The 20352-nt window shown below is 38.4% G+C and overlaps 1 protein-coding gene across 5 annotated transcripts in view; it reads left to right on the plus strand.

Moving 5' to 3' along the window:
- FUT8 (fucosyltransferase 8) overlaps positions 1 to 20352 on the plus strand; it is a 416362-nt gene that overhangs the window by 30580 nt on the left and 365430 nt on the right. For 3 of the 5 annotated variants that reach the window (XM_043987138.1, XM_043987143.1, XM_043987142.1), the window contains exon 2: positions 16754 to 16820. The exons of the other annotated variants lie outside the window; for them this stretch is intronic. The gene's annotated coding sequence lies outside the window, so the exon portion shown is untranslated. The remainder of the gene's footprint in view (positions 1 to 16753; positions 16821 to 20352) is intronic. 5 annotated transcript variants of the gene reach the window in all.

A 20352-nucleotide genomic window follows, 5' to 3' on the forward strand; every position in this document is an offset into this window, starting at 1 on the left:
AACATTTTCCAGTTATGATTATTAAATTTTTCTTTCAGTTATGATTATTAACATCCATTACTCCAACCTATTTCCCCCCGTTTATCACTATCCTTTCATTCTGTTCATCCTTAAAGGTGTTTTGCTTCTGACTACCACCTTACCAGTCTGTCATGTCTTCTATTGTGGACCCCTTCTACTCCTGTTTTCCTGTAGGGTAGGATAGATTTCTATACTCAATTGAGTATGTTTGTTATTCTCTCTTTGAGCCAATTCTGATGAGAGTAAGTTTCAAGTACCCCACCTCCCATCTCACCTAACATCCACTATAAAACCTCATTTATACTTTTATGTGAGACAATTTACCCCATCCTACCTCTCCCTTTCCCCTTATTTCAGTGTTCCTCTTTTTTTTAAAGTTTTTTTTAGATATCATCCTATCATATTCAACTCATACCCTCTGTCTATGTATACTCCTTCTAAATGCCTTAATAATAAGAAAATTCTTAGAAATTACAAGTATCATCTTCCTATGTAGGAATGTAAACAGGATACCTTATTTGACTCCCTTATGATTTCTCTTTCATGTTTACCTTTTAATGCTTCTCTTAAGTCTTGTATTTGAAAGTCACATATTCTATTCAGCTCTGGTGTTTTCAACAGGAAAGCTTGAAAGTTCTCTATTTCATTAATGTCTGTTTTTCCCCGAAGAATTCTTTCTCAGTTTTTCTGGGTAGGTGATTCTTGGTTGTAATCCTAGTTCCTTTGAATTCTGGAAATCATGCTCCAAACCCTCTGATCCTTGGATGTAGAAGCTGTGAAGTCTTGTGTTATTTTGACTGTAGCTCCTTGATATTTGAATTATTTCCTACTGCCTGCTTCCAATATTTTCTCCTTGACTTGGGAGCTTTAGAATTTGGCTATAATATTCCTGGGAATTTTCATCTGGGGAATCTCTTTTTAGGAGGGGAATCAGTGGAGTCTTTCAATTTCTATTTTACCCACTGGTTAGAGTATCAAGGCAGTTTTCCTTGATGATTTCTTGAAAGATGATGTCTAGGCTCTTTTTTTTGATCAGAGCATTCAGGTAGTCCAATGATTCTTAAATTCTCCAGTATCTATTTTGTGGGTGAATTGTTTTTTCAGTGAGATATTTCACATTTTTTCCCAAGTTTTTTCATTCTTTTGATTTTGTTTTATTTTTTCTTGATGTCTTGTGGAGTCTAACTTCTAGTTGCCCAGTTCTAATTTTTTAGCAATTATTTTCTTCTTTGAGCTTTTGTATCTCCTTTTCCATGTGGCTAGTTCTTCTTTTTAAGGGGTTCCTTCTCTCTGTTGGATTTTTGTGCCTCTTTTACCATTTGGCCTATTCTTTTTTTTTTTTTTTTTGGTGAGGCAATTGGGATTAAGTGACTTGCCCAGGGTCACACAGCTAGTAAGTGTCAAGTGTCTGAGGCCAATTTTTGAACTCAGGTCCTCTTGAATCCAGGGCTGATGCTTTATCCACTGTGCCATCTAGCTGTCCCTGGACTATTCTATTTTTAAGGCACTATTTTCTTCACTATTTTTTCTGCCTCCTTTACTAAGCTATTGATTTTTTATGACTTTTTTTTTTGCATCATTCTCATTTCTTTTACTGTTTTTTCCCCTTCTGCCTCTTTGATATTTAAAATATTCTTTTTGAGCTCTTCCAGGAATTCTTTTTGGGGGCGGGGGTGCTGAGACCAATTCACATTTTTCTTTGAAGTTTTGGATGTAGCAATTCTGACTATATAGTTTTCTGAGTTTGTGGTTTGAGCTTGCTTGTCACTATAGTAACTTCAAATGGGCTGGTTCTTTTTTTTTTTTAATTGCATGCTTATTTTCCCAACCTATTTCTTGATTTATAATTTTATGTAAAAATTGGGCTCTGCTCCCTGGGTGGAGGGGGCACTGTCCTAAACTTCAGGTTTTTTGTACAGCTAGTTCTGGGAGTCTGCAAGTTTTCAGTTCTTCCAAGTTGGTATGATCTAAGGAGAAGGTATGTTTGCTACTCTGCTGGCCCGTGCTTTGGTTTGTGAGCAACTGCATGCACTTATTTCTACCCTGTAACTGTGACCAGGGTCCCTGTTCCCCTGTAGCCATAAGCTCTAGTGAGCTAGTGCTTCTTGTCCTGGGGCTGGGATCTAGTACTGGGACCCAAATCTGAATATGGAAAATGCAGCAGAGTTCTATAGCCAGTGCCAGCAAAGGGACCCCTGTAATTTCCTTCTGACTAATTTTTTTGACCCTCTTAATGTCTGTGAGTTGAGAACTCTAGCAGGTGATTGAATTGCCTCCAAGGCCTACTGCTGGTTTGCTGGGACCTGACCTGTACTGCTTGGCCTGTATTCCACTGTCATCCTGTCGTGACAGAATTTTTCTGTCAATCTTCTAAGTTGTCTCAGGCTGGAAAATTATTTTACCTTGTCCTTTTGTGGGTTCTGCCATTCTAGAATTTGTTTTGAGGCATTCTTTAAAGTTGTTTGGAGGGAAATTTGAGAGAGCTCAGGTGAATCTCTGCCTTTTCTCTGCCATCTTGGCTCCCTCTTACCCTAAACATTTTAACAACAAATTACACTTTCTAATTGTTTCTTGGGCAGGGCAATGGGGGTTAAGTGACTTGCCCAGGGTCACACAGCTAGTAAGTGTCAAGCATCTGAGGCCATATTTGAATTCAAGTCCTCCTGAATCCAGGGCTGGTGCTTTAGCCACTGCGCCACCTAGCTGCCCCCAAATTACACTTTCTAAATTTTGCGTTTTCTAATCCTTTATTAAGTTTTCATGGTAATTTTTGATACTACAATGAGATACTGCTTTAGCAAATATACCTTTTCTAATGAACTCTCTTAAAGAATGTCAAAATTAATTAGTTTACTTAATTTAATAAAGCATGGCTTTGTTTATGTCAGTCACCCCACATTAAAAAAACCTTTATTCAACAGACATTAGGGTATAATTCCTTGGCATGGTATTGAAGGCTGTCTATAATTTGGCCCAAGACTACCTTTTCCAATCTTTTTTCATTATTTACATTCAGGTATCCTAACTTTCAGACAACCTAAGCCACTTGTCATTTCCTCAGCAAACTTGTGCTTTCTCAGTTGGCTTTGTTTACACCGTTCCTTCTACCTGTAATCCCTATCTTTCCCTAGCTAGTCTTGCTTCATTCCTGTTCTTACCTTCAAGGCCAAACTCTAATGTCACTTCATATAAATAAATGCACACACATACCATACTTTTATTTTTAAATTAAAACTATTAATATCTGTTGTTTTTTATCACCTTCATTTATAAATACATTCCCCATTCCCTCATTTCTTGTAATAAAGAATAAAAAAGAAACAAAGGCAATTCAGCAACACCAGCCAACACATCAACTGAGTCTGACAGGACATTCAATATTCTACATATGTAGTTTCCTGGAAGAGATGGAGGTAATTTTTCTAATTTCTGCTCCTGTACCAGACTTGTTCATACAGTGACCTAGCATTCAGTTTTTTGCTTTTGGATCTACCATTTAGGTCATTTTATTAATTTTTATATTGTTTTTCAGGTTCTGCTTACTTCATTGTCCATTAGTTTATATAGTTTTTCCCATGCTTGTCTAAATTCTTTATATTCGTCATATATTAAACACAGTTCTATTCCATTGCATTCATATACTATGATTAGTTTAGCATTTCTCCAGTTAGGGGACATCTACTTTGTTTCCAGTTCTTTGCTACTATGAAAGGCATTGTTGTGAATATATTGGTGGGAACCTTTCATTGTGTTTTTGACTGTCACCTTGGAATCACCTTGAAATATATGCCTAGTGGTGAGATTTTTTGGTCATAATATAGTTAAAAAAAAAAAAGCCTAATTCCTAATTGCTTTCTAGAATGCTTGGATCAATTCACAACTCTATTCACAACATATTAGTGTACCTGTCTTTCCACAAATGCACTTTTTTCAAAAGGTCTTTTTTGGTCCCCATGGCCAGAAATAAACTCTCTTCTCTCAGTTCCCATGAATTTGTGCAGTAATTGTGGAATGAATTGTCTGCTTTTGGTGGTGATGGTGGTTGTGATTTGGCATTCCCATTCCAGTTGATGAAATCAGAGAAAGGGACAGGTAATCTGGTTAATTTGTTAAAGGAAATGCAAAGATGTGTTTGTACTATTTGTTATTCTTTTAAGAGGTGTGAAGTGGTTCTCCAGAGGGGCAGCTTGTCATAGGATGATGAAAAGAATGGCTCTGTCCCTGGTGGCCTTCACAAAATAAGCTGCCCAACCGTGGCTGACAGTTGAGGAAGGGGAACTTAAGGAGAATGATCCCTAGCAGCTCAGGGGAGAGCCCACTATGAAGGACAAACCCATCTTTTGAGAGGGGATTTTGTTTTTCTTTTACATTTCTGCCAGAGGCCTTGCTGCACAAAATAAAGCATTTATTTGCTGGAGCTTGCCAGTAATTCTCCAATCTACAGCTACCCACTTTGTTTCTAGTTCTTTGTGACCAAACCTTAACTTTTTTTTTTTTACTAAGAACATTGTCTGGCTGATTTCATGTGGTTCCAACTCACTGGACACCATGATATTACATTTCATGGATGTTTCATAAGTGACTTAAAGGGCAGTGGAAAGATACATGGTAGATGTAAATAGGCTGCAACTTATCAGCAGTAACAAAAAGGTTGCAACTTATTATCAGCAAAAAACTCATACTTAAGAAGTGCTGGGGGAGAAAGAACATTTAAAGACCAGAAAAAGAGGTGGGTTGTCATCTAGTTAGAGTGAAGGAAAACAGATGGACAGTCCAAGTGTTGTACTTGTAGCCACAAAAATGTTAGATGAGCCAATAAATATTGGGTAGATCTATATGGAGATTTTTGCAGAAAGATATTGAAAAGAATTAACGAGCATATAGTGTGAATTGCTTGCCTGTTGCACTGGTAAAATTGTTATCAGAGTAAAGATCTCAAGAAGAAAAGGATCAGGGAAACAAAGCTGAAAAATCTATTTTAAAGTAAGAAAATTTGAGTAGTCTTTTTTACCACACCACAGTACAGTTCTTTGTTTTTGTGTATGTGCCCCATCCTTCACATTTAGATGAAGCTATGGAGAGAGAATAGGAAAATACCAAACATCTATCCATTCTGTTTAAAATAATTCAGCAGCCATTTTGCAGAAATTTGTCTTTTTTGCTTTGTGAATTGATTATATTATTTTTTTTGTGTGAGTTTTTTGTGGGGCGATGGGGGTTAAGTGACTTGCCCAGGGTCACACAGCTAGTAAGTGTCAAGTGTCTGAGGCCAGATTTGAACTCAGGTCCTCCTGAATCCAGGGCCAGTACTTTATCCACTACGCCACCTGGCTGTCCCCTAATTCATTATATTTTCAATGATTAAAGAATTTTCTTAAGGATTCAAGGTATTATATTTCAAGAATATTCATTCACACATTTCAACCTTGCAAACTAGTAGGGAAAAAGAACTAGAAGGAAACCAGAGAGAGGAGGAAAATGTCAGGGAATAAGAAATTTAAATACTGATAAAGTTCTCTGCTACCTAGCCCTGCTGCTTTCAGGAACAGGGCAGTACTTTATTGAAACTTACTCTCTTTCTTTTTTTTTTTTTTTGTTTGTTTGTTTGTTTGTTTTTGCAGGGCAATGGGGGTTAAGTGACTTGCCCAGGGTCACACAGCTAGTAAGTGTCAAGTGTCTGAGGCCGGATTTGAACTCAGGTATTCCTGAATCCAGGGCCGGTGCTTTATCCACTGCGCCACCTAGCTGCCCCACTCTCTTTCTTAAAACAGTAATTAAAAAATATTGTTGTAAGAGGCCTCTGATTATTTGAATGTTTAATTCTCTTAAAAAATTTTTATGCTGGTAGAAAAAAAGTCCTTCCATTTGTGTTCTACATGTGCTAAATAGATTGTTCGTGGCCTGAACTCTTCTATACAGTGGAATTTAGTTTGGCTTTGCTGGTAGAATTATCTTCTTTTATTGCATATTTACTTCTTGAATTTTTTTTAATGGAGTTACTCCTGAACCAGAACACATAAATTTAGAGCTAAATGTGGTATATGATGGTGATGGAATATTATTGTACTTTAAGAAATGACAAGGTGGGGTGCAAGTAGGTAGATAAAGCACCGGCCCTGGATTCAGGAGGACCTGAGTTCAAATTTGGCCTCAGATACTTGACACTTACTAGCTGCATGACCCTGGGCAAGTCACTTAACAGTCATTGCCCCACAAAAAAAAAAGAAAAAGAAATGACAAGCAGGTTGATTTCAGAAAGGCCTGGAAAGACTGCTGTACGTTGAAGTGAGCAGAACCAAGAGAACTTTGTGCACAGAGACAGCAATAATGTTTGATGAAGAACTGTGAGTGTGGATAGAGCACCGGCCCTGGATTCAGGAGGACCTGAGTTCAGATCCGGCTTCAGACACTTGACACTTACTAACTGTGTGACCCTGGGCAAGTCACTTAACCCCAATTGCCTCACTTAAAAAAAAAGAAAGAAAGAAAAAAAAGAACTGTGAGTGACTTAACTATTCTCAGCAATATAATAATTCAAGACAATTCCCAAAGACTAATGATGAAGCATACTATCTACCTCCAAAGAAAGAACTGATATTGATGGACCACAGAGTGAAGCATGCTATTTTTCAAGTTTTCTTATACAAAATGACTAAATGTTTTACGCAATTGCACATGTATAACCTATATCTGATTGCTTACTGCTTCAGGGAGGAGGAAAGGAAGGGAGGGAAGGAGGGTTAAAATTTGGAACTCAAAACTATAAATAAAAATGTTTATTATTTAAAAGAAAATTAAGCTGAACACAAAGGAACCTTAGTTGTCATCTAGTCTACTTTCCTTATTTTGCAAATGAGGAAACTAAGGCCCATAGATGAAAAGAAACTTGCCAAAGACTGTAGGCAAGAAGTTGTAGAATCAAGATTTGAAACCAGTGTTTTTAACTCCAGATCTAGTACTCTAGAAGTGCTAGGTTAGGTCTGTGGGAGTGGGTGGTCACAGGTCAGTTAGGGTAGGGAAAACATGGCAATAATTAGTGTTATAATAACATATTTCTGTGGTGTTGGAGATATTTCAAAGTGCCTTTTATCTGTTATTTCATTTAAGCTTACCCTTTGGTCTCTTAAAATCTGGGGAGATAAAATTGTAATTGTCATCAAGCATTAGTGAGCTTTTGCTGTATGCCAGGCACTGTGTTAAACTCTAGGCACACCAAAAAACAAGGTTCCTGCCCTCTAGGGACTTGCGTTCTAATAGAGGAGACCACATAATATAACTGTATACAAGACAAAGGTAATCTAAAAGGGAAAGCACTGGTGGTGGTGGTAAGGGCTCTTTCAGAGGGTAGTTTTTTTTTTTTAATTTTAAAATTTTTGTGGGTTTTTTTGGTTGGGCAGTGAGGGTTAAGTGACTTGCCCAAGGTCATACAGCTAGTAAGTGCCAAGTGTCTGAGGCTGGATTTGAACTCAGAGCCTCCTGAATCCAGGGCCAGTGCTCTATCCACTGTGCCACCTAGCTGCCCCTAGAGAAGGTAGGTTTTGAAATAAATTTTGAAGGTATCCAGAGAAGCTAGCAGGCAGAGGTGAGGAGGGAGAATCTTCCAGTTAAAAGGCACAGACAGAGCTGAGAGATGGGAGTTTTGTATGATTTTATAAATCCTGAAACATAATAAGGCTAATATGACAGAATGTAGAATATTTCTTCTTATTTTAGCATTAGAGTTCCAAATGCCCTTTTCTTCTGTTCCTGTTTCCCCCTTCCCCTTCCCTTTCTTCTTCTTTTCTGGTAGAAACCTTGAATTTACTTTGCATATCCTCCTTTAGACTATATAAACCAAGCTTTAAATGTCAAAGTGTGATTCTGAAATGAAGTGGTTTTTTTTGGTTTTGTTTTTAGTTTGAATATTAAGTAACTATTAAGGCTGTCCACTCATTTTAATGACTCCATGGAAATATGAGGGAGGGAGAATATTAAAGATAGATGGCAAAAGGAAAGAAGTAGTACGTGGAAGTAAGATTGTTAGTTTATGAGATTCATCTGTTAGAATTTGATGTGAGCTAGGTCTTATGGGTAATTGACTGCTTTCTATAATGCATTCTAATGAAACTAATTGGAACCCCAATTAGTCTGCTGTTAGGTGTTGTCTGCTGTTATGCTAAGGACCAGGTAACCTTCCATTTTCTGGTTGTGATATATTAAATAATATAATAAATTTGAACAATTGAATTGGGACCATACTAGAATGAATACTTTAACATTTTTTTCATTTTACTTAATAGATTGATTGATTGATTTTTATTTTTTGAGCAGACTTTTTAAAAAGATCAATTAGTATCCAAGAGCCAAACCAGTTCAATTTTCAGCCATAGTAGTACTGTTTGACATGCAGGTTTAAACAGAACAAATTGAAAGGATTTGGGTAAAGGCAATTTAATTTTAAGGTAGAAATAACAAAAGACATACTTTTTTGGGGGGCGGGTAGTGAGTGTTAATTGACTTGCCCAGGGTCTCACAGCTAGTGTCAAGTGTCTGAGGTCAAATTTGAACTCAGGTCCTTCTGAATCTAGGGCTGGTGCTTTGTCCACTTTGCCACCTAGCTACTCCCAGCATTTAGTTTATTAATAATATGGAGTTGCTTGAGACCCATTAGCACATCTTTTTCATGTTGTTGTGTCCTCTATGTAGTGTTTTTTAAAAAATAAATTTTTATTCATGTTTTTTGTTTTTTACATCACCATAGTTTTTTCCCAGTATCCTTTCCCTCCCACAGAATGATCCCATATAACAAATAACATTTTTTAAATACAGAAGAAAAGAAAAACAAGAGGGAAAAGCCAGCACAACTGATCAGTATGTTGAAAAAGTCCAAAAACATAGGCCATATATTGTACCTATTTATTAGATACTCCATTCATCTTGTATCTAGCTTGCTTTGCATATATTTGTTTGCATATCATCTCCTCCATTAGATTGTAAACTCCTTGAGGACAGGGGCTTTTTACTTCATTTTGTATATCCAGTGCCTGACACACAGTAGATGATTAATAAATGTTTATTGATTTAACACCCGTGGACATCCCACTTCCACAAAGGCGTTGGTCAGGGATTGGACTATTTTTGTTCTCCTAAATTACATATACCCAAATATGTATGTGAATCTGTGACCTCATCAGTTCAGGAGTTCCTTTCACCTGCCTATCCTGTGTAACTTGTCCATGTTCTTGAAGAAGTTCTACAGGGAGTCCACCCAAAGTTCTTGAGGTCTTTATTATGTGGAAATTTATTTTGATTTGGGGACCTTACCTTTGGGCTGAGATTAAAAAGCCTTAGGCCCTTAGGGTCTTTTCTGTGTGAAGGGCTTGAGCCCCTCCCCCTCAGCTTCAGCTGAGCCAAAAAGCCCCATGGGCTGAACAAGATGACAGGTCAGACAGCTGTGGGAGGGAGCCCCAGCTCCCTCCACTCTGAGAGGATCTATCTGAGAGATCCCGGGCTTATCCAGGCTGGGCTCTGGCATAGCCCTTGCCAAGGTCCCAGGCGCACAGCAGGGGCATGGGCCCCTGGAGCCCTGGGTGTGGTATGCACGGGAGACTTGAGCGCCCCTCCCCCCCACCAGCCCCAGCCCTGGCTGGCGGATTAGCTTGGTGTGTATGGGGGTGCAAAAAGCCCCGAGATTTGAGTGGAGAGAAGTAAGATATATATAGACCTGGGAGTTAGATGGCAAGAGGGAGGCTGGCAGAGAAGATTAAGAGGGGTCTGGCGAGATTAAGAGAGCATAAAGGCTGGAGCACTAAGTAGAAAAAGCTAAGAGCAAGAAGGGACAGAGGCTGAAGGACAAGATTAAGAAGAAAGGAGACTGACAAGAACAGAGAGGAGGCTGACAAGATTAAGGAAACAGAGAAGGATGCAGGGGAAGGCTAAGGGACTAGGAGCAAGGGGAGAGGCCTGAAGGTTAAGATGTTGGAGAGGAACGGACAGAAAGGGGCTACAAGGAGGGAATGGAGACTAGAGAAGCCAGAAGACTAGAGAGGCCAGAAGATTAAGAGGAAAGTTAGAAGAAAGTAGCTGAGCAGTGAAAGTGGAACATACCCTAAGGCAAGAGGCAGCTAAGGCCCTTATTGTATTAAAAAAGTTCCAGGGGCAGCAGGTAGAAAGAGATGGTGCAATGCAGTCAGGTTGTACATTTTATTTCCCTGTATTTTTATGTTTAAATAGTATCTCATAAATAAACTCTGCTTTGATTATTTAGTTAAGAGTCTTCTTAATCTTTTGCTTATCAATTTAGGAGCAGTGTGGTGGAATTTTATAATAAACGGCCCACATTAAATTAATAGCAGTCAGGGGCAGCTAGGTGGCACAGTGGATAGAGCACCAGCCCTGGAGTCAGGAGTACCTGAGTTCAAATCCGGCCTCAGACACTAAACACTTACTAGCTGTGTGACCCTGGGCAAGTCACTTAACCCCAATTGCCTCACTAAAAAAAAATTAATAGCAGTCAGATAGCCAGTGAGTCAAAAGTCTCCAGATTAGTCCTCCAATCGGATTAGCCCCCCAAATTAAGCAAGTTAGCTAAAATATTTTAACAATTGCTTTACCCTGACATTGCTGAGTTACTAGTGGAATACTGTCTCCCTATTATCCCTCACTTTCACCACCTGACATCTTTTACTCCTCTTATTTGAGTTCCTTGTTATAATTTATATATAGTTTTATAGCATCTGAAATGATATCCTTTGGAACTTTTTAAACAGTATGTGTATACATGTTTATACACACATACACACACACACACACACACAGACACACTTTACTGATGTTGCTGTATGGCTGCAAGAAATGAAACTCCAATTCTTCCAGAGAACTAAAGATGAGTTATCACAGAAGATAACGAAAAGGTGTATGATGGCTGTTAGCTGACCTACAATATAGTGAAACCACAATGGGGAAAGTCCTGATGTGGAAAGTTGCAATGTGGAAGGGATATAGAGAATTGGTAGCTAGAGAATGCTTTGATTTGGAAAGTCATAAAGATAAATTGTAGCCATAACGCAGTTGATTGACTTGCCCTTTCTAGAAGCAATTCTGCTGTTGGGTGGATGACTTCTTGGAGCAGGAGGTAGAAGAAGGAGAGGGTACCTGTATGCTTGGCAGGAAGATGGGGTTGGGGTGAAATGTGGTCAGAGATCTCATCATAATCATTTAACTTGGGCAGTTAGTAGAGAGAATGGAGGGCCTGGAATCAAGAAGACCCGAATTTAAATGTGGCCTCAGACACTTACTAGCTGTGTGACTCTGGGCAAGGCATTTAACCTGTTCTCCTCAGTTTCCTCAATTCTAAAATGGGGATAATAAAAGCATCAACCTCCCAAGCATTGTTGTGAAGTTGAAATAATAATTGTAAAGTACAGTATCTGCCATATAGAAAGTACTATATAAACATTAGCTATTATCATTATCATCAAGACAACATGACCCTTAGGTTTAAGTTCTAAAACTGTATGGCTTAACTCTTCTCCAGCATGGTCTTTGGCAGAGGGTCCTGCTGTATCAGTGACATAAATACAATATCTGTTGCTGGGTCCTAATTTTTTTTGGTCTATGTCTATGATTTCATTGGTGTAAGGAACTCCCAATGAAGAAACTCTACCCATGCAGATCAACAGTTCTGCAATTTATAGTCTTAGAAAATTGCCTGTAGGATTGAGAGGTTAAGTGATTTGTGCAAGGCTCAGTATCTTGTATGTGTCAGAGACTGTAACCTTGGTAAACATTTAAGTAACTCTCTATTAGGATCTAGGGAACGAAGAAAAGCAATTTGCAAATTCATGAATTAATTTTGTGTTTATTCTTCAAAAGAGAAATTGTTAGTTTAAGTAATGCTTTTTGCCCTATACCATAGATTTTATTGTACATGGAAAAATAGTGAGTGAAGTTGGCTTCTTAATATGAAATATAAACTTTCACATTTTAATATTCTTGGGAAATTAAAACTTTTAAACTTGTTGAGTACAACTAGCCTACAAAGCAAAATGCACAATTACTTTAACAAAAAGTTAGACAATTTATTAATGAGATAACTTTTTCTTTATGGATAGTGTACCTAGTAATGTGCATGTGTGTGTATGTGTGTTTGTATATATGGCATTGTATAAGGTACTACATATAATTTTTTTTAAATGCATTTTTGGAGGAGTGGGGTAACTACTTACTATATTTTGTGTTTTGTTTTTTGTTTTTTAAGTGGGGCAGTGAGGGTTAAGTGACTTGCCCAGCGTCACACAGCTAGTAAGTGTCAGGTGTCTGAGGCCGGATTTGAACTCAGGTACTCCTGAATCCTGGCTAGTGCTTTATCCACTGCGCCACCTAGCTGCCCCCTGCTTAATATATTTTAATGCTCTAATTTTAGTTTCATAAAAATCTTGAAAGCTTTTAAGTAAATAGAACAGGTTTTTTTTTTCATTGTGGAGACTAGTATATTAGAGACAGAATAATATAATGGAAAGAACATTGGACTTGGAGTCTGGAAACATCTGGTTTCAAATTCCACCTCTGTCCCTTACAAGCTGAATGATCATAGACAAATCATTTAACTACCATGAACCTCATTTTCCCTATCTGTAAAATGGGAATAAGAATACCTGTAGGTCCTATCTCACAGATTTTTGTGTAAAGTGCCTGGCACATAGTAGGTGCTTAATGAATGTTTATTGGTTGATTGACTATGTTTACACCATAGCTGCTTTCTCCCATGACTCCCTGGCCTTTTTATGTCTTACAGCTGCAAATAATTAGTATCTCCAGTAGAGGAAGCACTGGGACCTGCAGTGCTTACTGCAAAATCTGTTCCAGTCCCTGACTCCCCAAACTCCTTTTGGACCTTGGGAGGGGGACTTCCTTTTCAGTTCCCTTTTTATGTATTATCATTCCTCATTGGATACAAGCTTTTCTTCATTGGATATAAGTTTCTTGAAGGGAGGGAACAGATGTCTTACTTTTTGCTTTTATATGTATTTTTAGCTCTTAGCACAATGACTGGCACACAATCAGTATTTAATAAATACTTGACCTATTCATTTCTGCTGTTATTAAAATGATATGATTCTCATTTAGCAAAGTCATAATTTTGACTGCCATTTTGTTTGGGTTTTGGCTGAGATTTAGAAATTATGAATAAGAATAATAGTTCACACTTGTATAATGCTTTAAGATGAGAAAACTGAAGCCTCAAGATATTAAATTACTTAACTTACAATGACCAAATGAGGTTGTGCAGATATTATTATCCTCATGTTATAAAGGAGAAAACAGTCTCAGAGATATTAAGTGACTTGCTTAAAAGATCACTCAGTGAGGGGCAGCTAGGTGGTACAGTGGATAAAGCACTGGCCTTGGATTTAGGAGGACCTGAGTTCAAATTTGGCCTCAGACACTTGACATTTACTAGTGTGGTAAAATAATGGAATTTGGTAGATGGATGCCCAGGGGTCCAACTTGATTGACTTAGTTGTGTTTGAATTGGGTGTGAATGAGGAACTACTAAGTACCCACCCACTTAAAGGTGATTAGATCCTGAATTTAAATTTAGCCAACCCTGAGAAGAAGTGTTCTCAGAGGTTATGGACTGTGACATCAACAGGAGATCGCTCTCAGCCAATCAACTTGAAAAACCTCCCATTTCTGGGAGGAGGACAGGAAGTAGGAAATGGAGGCTGGCGGATGGGTTTTTTTTTTTTTTTTTTTTTGGTTGGAGACATTGACTTGGTGGCAGGACTTCATGTGGGCTGTTAGGAAGGCTAGGATATTTCCATGCTATGAGGAATCTATTCTCAATCTTTCTCTCTCTTTACTATCTTATATCTTTTAATAAACCCTTAAAAGCCTAAACTCTTGGTGAATTTATCAGTGATTTTAGCCAGTTTTCCCCAAAACCGGGGGGGGGGGCGGGAATTAGAACCCACATTTAGAATTTTAAACAACACACTAGCTGTGTGACCCTGGGCAAGTCACTCATTGCCCTGCAAAAAAAAACCAACAAAAAACAAAACAAAAAAAGACCTCAGCAATTAAGTAGCAGATTTCAATCTTGGAAATATTTTGATTTCAAACCTAATGGTCATTCTATTATAGGGTGAAATGTTCTTGCCCTGTGCCTATGAAGTGTCTTTTAAAAGTATTTTGAAAACCTTATTTCAATATAATTAATTTCCTTTGATCCATAGCCTTCACCAGACAAAGGGTTCCATGATTGTCCCCTCTCATCCCCCCCACCCCAAAAAAGAAAGATAGATAAAACTGGTGAAAAACCTATGCTTCATTGTATCTTTAGGTGATCTCTGGCATCATAGTTATCTCAGCTTGAGCACTGTTTAAATTGTAGGACTTTCTGTATATGTAAGGTTATAAAGGGAACATTTGGCTACCTTAATTCCTCTCCCCTTTCCATTTGCTATTCATACGAATCTCATAATTTCTGTGGGAGGACTATAGTCACTTTCAATCTATTGTTATTCAAAGTATTTATTTTAACTGGTTTTCCCCAGGGTTGAAATGCTTGATTTTGTCAGTCTTGGAAAATGATAAATGCTGAGGAAGAATCTTCATTTGGAGCAGTCTCATCTTCATGGGGAATGATTTGTTTGAGACTGTTGCATGAAGATGAAACTCTACCTATTGTTGTAGAATCCATATGTGATCAAAATAAAGAGTGGCTTGTGTATTTTATGCCATTCAAATAAAAACAAAAACATTTATAGAAGATGTTACATTTATAATGGTTTGAATAATTTATATAAAGCCTGTATGAGGTTTCTAAGATGCCTCCACAGTCTCTTAGCATATTTAAAAATAATGAGATTTAAAAGCCTGAATTTCTTGTCTATTTGTTTAAAAATGTTATACCTCTCTCTCATATATGTGTGTATACATATATACACATACATATGTGGGTATATAAACACATTTATCTCTACTTTCTAAAACATTAGTTCTTCACTTTTGTAGAATGTTTACACTTAGCGATTTTCAATTTGATTTGAGTTACTCTTCTCCCGAAACTGCATTATAAATCTATTCTAGCTGGCTTTTATATATGACTTAAAAATTCCCAAAGTTCTTTGCATATATTATTTCATTTGAGTCTCACAACAAACCTTAAGGAACACTGAAGGTTCTTTTTTTTGGGGGGGGGGTGCAGCAATTGGGGTTAAGTGACTTGCTCAGGGTCACACAGCTAATAAGTGTCAAGCCTCTGAGGTCAGATTTGAACTCAGGTCCTCCTGATTCCAGGGCCGGTGCTCTATCCACTGCACCACCTAGCTGCCCCACACTGAAGTTTCTTTCCCCAAGATCAGGAGTCATCAAGGCCCAGCTATTATGTTGCAGATTTTGATGATGGTGGTGGTGGTGATGGTGGTGGTGGTGGTGATGGTGGTGGTAACAGCAATAGAAGCCTACTATTTATGTAGTTGTTAAGGTTTGCGAAACACCTTATAATTATTATCTCATTTGATCCTCATTACAACCCTGTGAAGTACATGCTATTATTAATCCCATTTTATACATTAGGTAATTGAGGTTAAAAAAGAAGTTCAGTGACTTGCTTAGGGTCACACAACAAGTAAGTCAGGATTTGAACATAGCTCTTCTTGACACCAAATCCATTGTATGCTGTTCCAGGCTGACTCCTATTTTTCCTGTTTTTCAATCCCCACTAGTTGCTTCTTCCATCCTTTTACCTACCCCTAGGCCAGCCACAACCCTGCACCCTGCCTTTTAAAATATCTTGTTGGAAGAACACTCTTCAGAGTAACAACCGATTGCTCTGAAGGCTGATGCATGAATGTAGGGAGATGTCTTACAAACATCTTTATACAAGTATTGAAGAAAGAAATTCAGTAGCACCCTATCACTTTCATGAAAGCCGCCTGCAGTCTGCTGCCATTTACCTTTATAGATTTTATTTCATATTACTCACTCCTCTCCTAACTGTATTCCAGCCAACCTTGCCTACTAATTGTCCTGAACCTGATATTTTGGCTCTTGGCTTTTGCCAGACCAACCATTCCCTGTGACTAAAAAGCTCCCCCAATCTACTCTGCTCTTCACCTTCCGTGCTCAACCTCCTATAGGAAGCCTTTCTTGATTTCTCCAATTGTTAGTTTGCTGTTTCTCCTCAAATCATCTTGCATTTATTTGTCTGTGTAACTATATTGGACACTTTAGAATATAAACTCCTTGAGGTAAGGGTCTGTTTTCATTTTTGTCTTTGTCTCACAAGTCCTAGTTGAATTAATTGAATTCAATTGTACCAGGTTTCTTGGCATCTGATGTTCATCAAGAATGAAAAGTTAATTTTTGTTCTTCTAGTATCTGTTTTTTCTGGGTCAGGAATTGATTTCATGTTTAGTTTAAGCAAGCCTCTGATAGAAAAATGTCAAAGTGAAGTTGCCATAGTAATTGAAGATGAAAACTTCACAAAATGTTCCTTCCTCAAGACACCTGTGTTTGTGTGTGATATAAAAGAGATTGCTTTACTTTCCTCATCTTTTCTTTGTCCTTCCATAATCAATAAATATTAGTGTGAATTGCTGAAGTGTTTGGCCAGTTGTGAAATGAAAAGTCATCGAAATGCTTTGGGTTTTTTGTGCCCTTTGTTTAATGATGGTTGTAGGGTTTGAGGCACTTTAATACATATATAAATGCAGGTTTACATTATAAAGTGGTCATTTTCTTGCAGAACGAGGGCAGATCTGGAATGAAAACAGCATAAGAATTCCAAGACTTCACCATGAATTGGCTTACAGGTAGGAAATTTTGATTCCAGGTGTGTTGTTTAAAAATCTAAATGTGGGTTCTAGTATGTCCCCCACAGTTTTTTGGGGAAACTGGCTAAAATCACTGATAAATTCACCAAGAATTTAGACTTTTAAGGGTTTATTAAAAGATATAAGATAATAAAGAGAAAGATTGAGAACAGATTCCTTATAGCATGGAAATCCTAGCCTTCCTAACCACTCATGTGAAGTCCTGCAGATGTCTCAAACCAAAAGAGGAAGAAGCCCTCTGCTAGCCTCAGCTTCCTACTTCCTGTTCTCCCAGAAATGGGAGGCTCTTCAAGTTGATTGGCTGAGAGTGGTCTCCTGTTGATGCAGCAGTCCACAGCCTCTGAGAACACTCCTCAGGGCTGGCCAAATTCAAATTCAAAAGCTAATCACCTCTAAGTGGGCACCCAGTAGTTCCTCATTCACACCCAATTCAAACACTACCAAGTCAATCAAGTCAGACCCCTGGGCATCTACCAAATTCCATTATCTTAACACAGGATATGGTTTTGACCACTTAACCTTGTACAGATTATTCCTGGGCCTTAGTGTTCCAATGTTATAATGAGGAGTAGACACTTGCTTGATACTGAAAAAGGTTATTATGTGATTAGAAGGATCAGAATTGTAAAGTGTCTTGAGATATTTAGGAAAGAGCTTTCTAAGAGTGAAGTATTATCACTATGGTGGGAACCTATTTCATGGATTTAACAGAATAGGAAGGAAATCTTAATGATTAGGACTTTCACAATATGTGCTTTCAAATATTGAGGTACTCGCAGTGTTAACCCAACAGCCACTGTTAGAGAGAGCTAACAAAAATAGTTCAGATAACTTGCCCATATGTACAGTCTCATGAATAATATGTTGTGGTATTAGGCAGTGCCTATATAATAAACTAGTTTCTTTTGTTCACCTCTTTTAGTTTGGTCCTTAATCAAGGACTTTGCTCCATCTAAATATTTGCTCCATCTAAATAGGTACTAAATATTTTATTTTTATTTGCTCTCTTTTCCTCAAACATTCATTTCTTCCAAACCTATTTTTCTTGAAGGCACCATCATCTTTCTATAGTTTCAAGTTTAATATTGGATCTTTACTCTTTCTTACTCTCATATCCAAATGAATATGGAAAAATTCCAAAATATCCAAATATCCAAAAGGAATGGCAAATCTTGCCATTTTTACCTTTACAAAAACTCTCCCAAATGATCCCTTCTCTCAACTTGTCATGGGGCTCAGAGGACCCCAGAAGTTCTCTGGGGCACATCAAGGAATCTTCTCCTTGAGAAACTAAACCAGAGAACAGATATGCCTAGAGAAATAAGTGGAACCAGATCTGACTGAGCTAGCTCTGTGATCTCCACCCTTCATTCTGGTCTCCCTTACCCCCGGGGAGATAAATTTGGGTGTGGCTGCTGCCTTTGTGTCCTGAAAAGAGAGGTAGCCACCCCTCACCCAATTTCTCCAGTCACTACCAGTGGGGCATGGTCCTCCACTCCTCACCCAATTCCTCTAGCCACCACCAGTGGGGTATGGTCCTCCCTCACTAAAGGAACTTTCCATGGGCAGATCACCCCCATCAGTCCCCTATAAAAGTACCTGCCAGTCTCCTCTCTCCCCATGAGAAGTCCAAGGATTTCCTTTATGGTTTCCCTTCTCCTCCCTAACCTTGCCCCTGGATAAACTACCATCTTATTCTAACTGCTTTTGTGTGCAAGAGGGTATAATTCTTTAAAGAGGAATTCCTAAGAACCCCTACCCCTAATCCAAACCCCATACCCCAGTTTTCCCCCATGACAAACTCCTATAGCTACCACCTTATTTCAGACCCTTGATTATTGCAGCAACATCCTGATTGGTCTCTCTGCCTCAAGTGTCTCACCACTCCGGCCATCCTATGTAACTGTTGTCAGTAATTTTCCTTAAGTGCAGATTTGACTATGTTGCTCCCCTACTCAATAAACTCAATAGTGGCTTCCTATTGATTCTAGAATAAAATAAACCCTTCTGTTTAGCTTGTAAAACCCTATTCAACTTAGCCCTAACCTGTCTTTTCAGCCCTACTGGATATTACTTTCTCCTCCCTCTCACTGCTGTCCAGGATAACTGGTCTCTTGGTTTCTCACTCATGGAACTCCCATCTCTAGTCTCTGTTCCTTTACACTGGCTGTTGTTCATAATCTCCAGAATGCATGTCTCATTACTTCCACCTCATAGAGTCCCTTTCTTCCTTTAGGATACAGCTCAGGTGCTGTCTTTTGCATGAAGCTGCTCAAACACCTTTCCTTCCAAACTACCTTGTGTTTTTGTTCAGTCTTTTCAGTCCTGTCTGACTCTTAGTGACCCCACTTGGGGGTTTTCTTGGCAAAGATACTAGAATGGCTTGCCATTTCCTTCCCTAGCTCATTTTATAGATGAAGAAACTAAGACAAACAGGTTCAAGTGAATTGCACAGGGTCACACAGCTAGGAAGTATCAGAGGTCAGATTTCAACTCAGGAAGATGTCTTCCTGACTCCATCCCTGCCATTCTATCCACTGTACACCTAATTGCCCTAACTAACTTCTTTGTTGCTGTGATTAAATGAGAGATTGGGGGCAGGTGGCGCAGTGGATAGAGCACCGGCCCTGGAGTCAGGAGTACCTGAGTTCAAATCTGGCCTCAGACACTTAACACTTACTAGCTGTGTGACCCTGGGCAAGTCACTTAACCCCAATTGCCTCACTTAAAAAAAAAAAAGAGAGAGAGAGATTGAACATTTTTATTTTGTGTACTCTTTTTGTTAATGATTGTTTTCTTAAATGGACATTTTCTTTGGCTCTGAGAGGCTGTACAGAGTAGTGGGGAGAAGCCTGGGCCGGGTTAAGAAAACTTAGGTTTAAGTCATGTGTTGGACATATACTTGCTATGCGTGTGAACCATGGTCAAGCCACTTCTCAGTGGCCTTGACAGCTCTTTAATACTGTAAGTTCGGGCAGCTAGGTGGCGCAATGAATAAAGCACTGGCCCTGGATTCAGGAGGACCTGAGTTCAAATCTGACCATAGACACTTGACACTTATTAGCTGAGTGATCCTGGGCTCAACCCTCATTGCCCTGCCAAAAAAAAAAGACTGTAAATTCTAGATGAGGTTCCACACTCGGAGTTCCCTATAACCCTGAGATCATAGATATAGACACCCCCCCAAAAAAAAGGGCACAAAATAAACACCTTTTGACTTCCATTGACATGAACAAGTATTCAAATATCAGAATAAGATTACGAGAAAACAGATATCTAAGATGAAATCAAACAATAAGTCAAAAAATTGTGTACCTACACACATTAAGACACATTTAACTAGTTGTAGTCACTAATAGTTCTTTTTCTGTTTTTTTGATATATCGTGAATTTATTGCTGTTGTTTAAATACATGATTGTCGTCAATGTATAAAATAATTTGGTTCTGTTTTCTTCTTTCTGTACCATTTCATATAAATCTTTTAAAAGATTCTTTGAAGACCTCAGATTT

This window comes from Dromiciops gliroides, chromosome 2 (genome assembly GCF_019393635.1).
Source record: "Dromiciops gliroides isolate mDroGli1 chromosome 2, mDroGli1.pri, whole genome shotgun sequence".
NCBI lineage: Eukaryota > Metazoa > Chordata > Mammalia > Microbiotheria > Microbiotheriidae > Dromiciops > Dromiciops gliroides.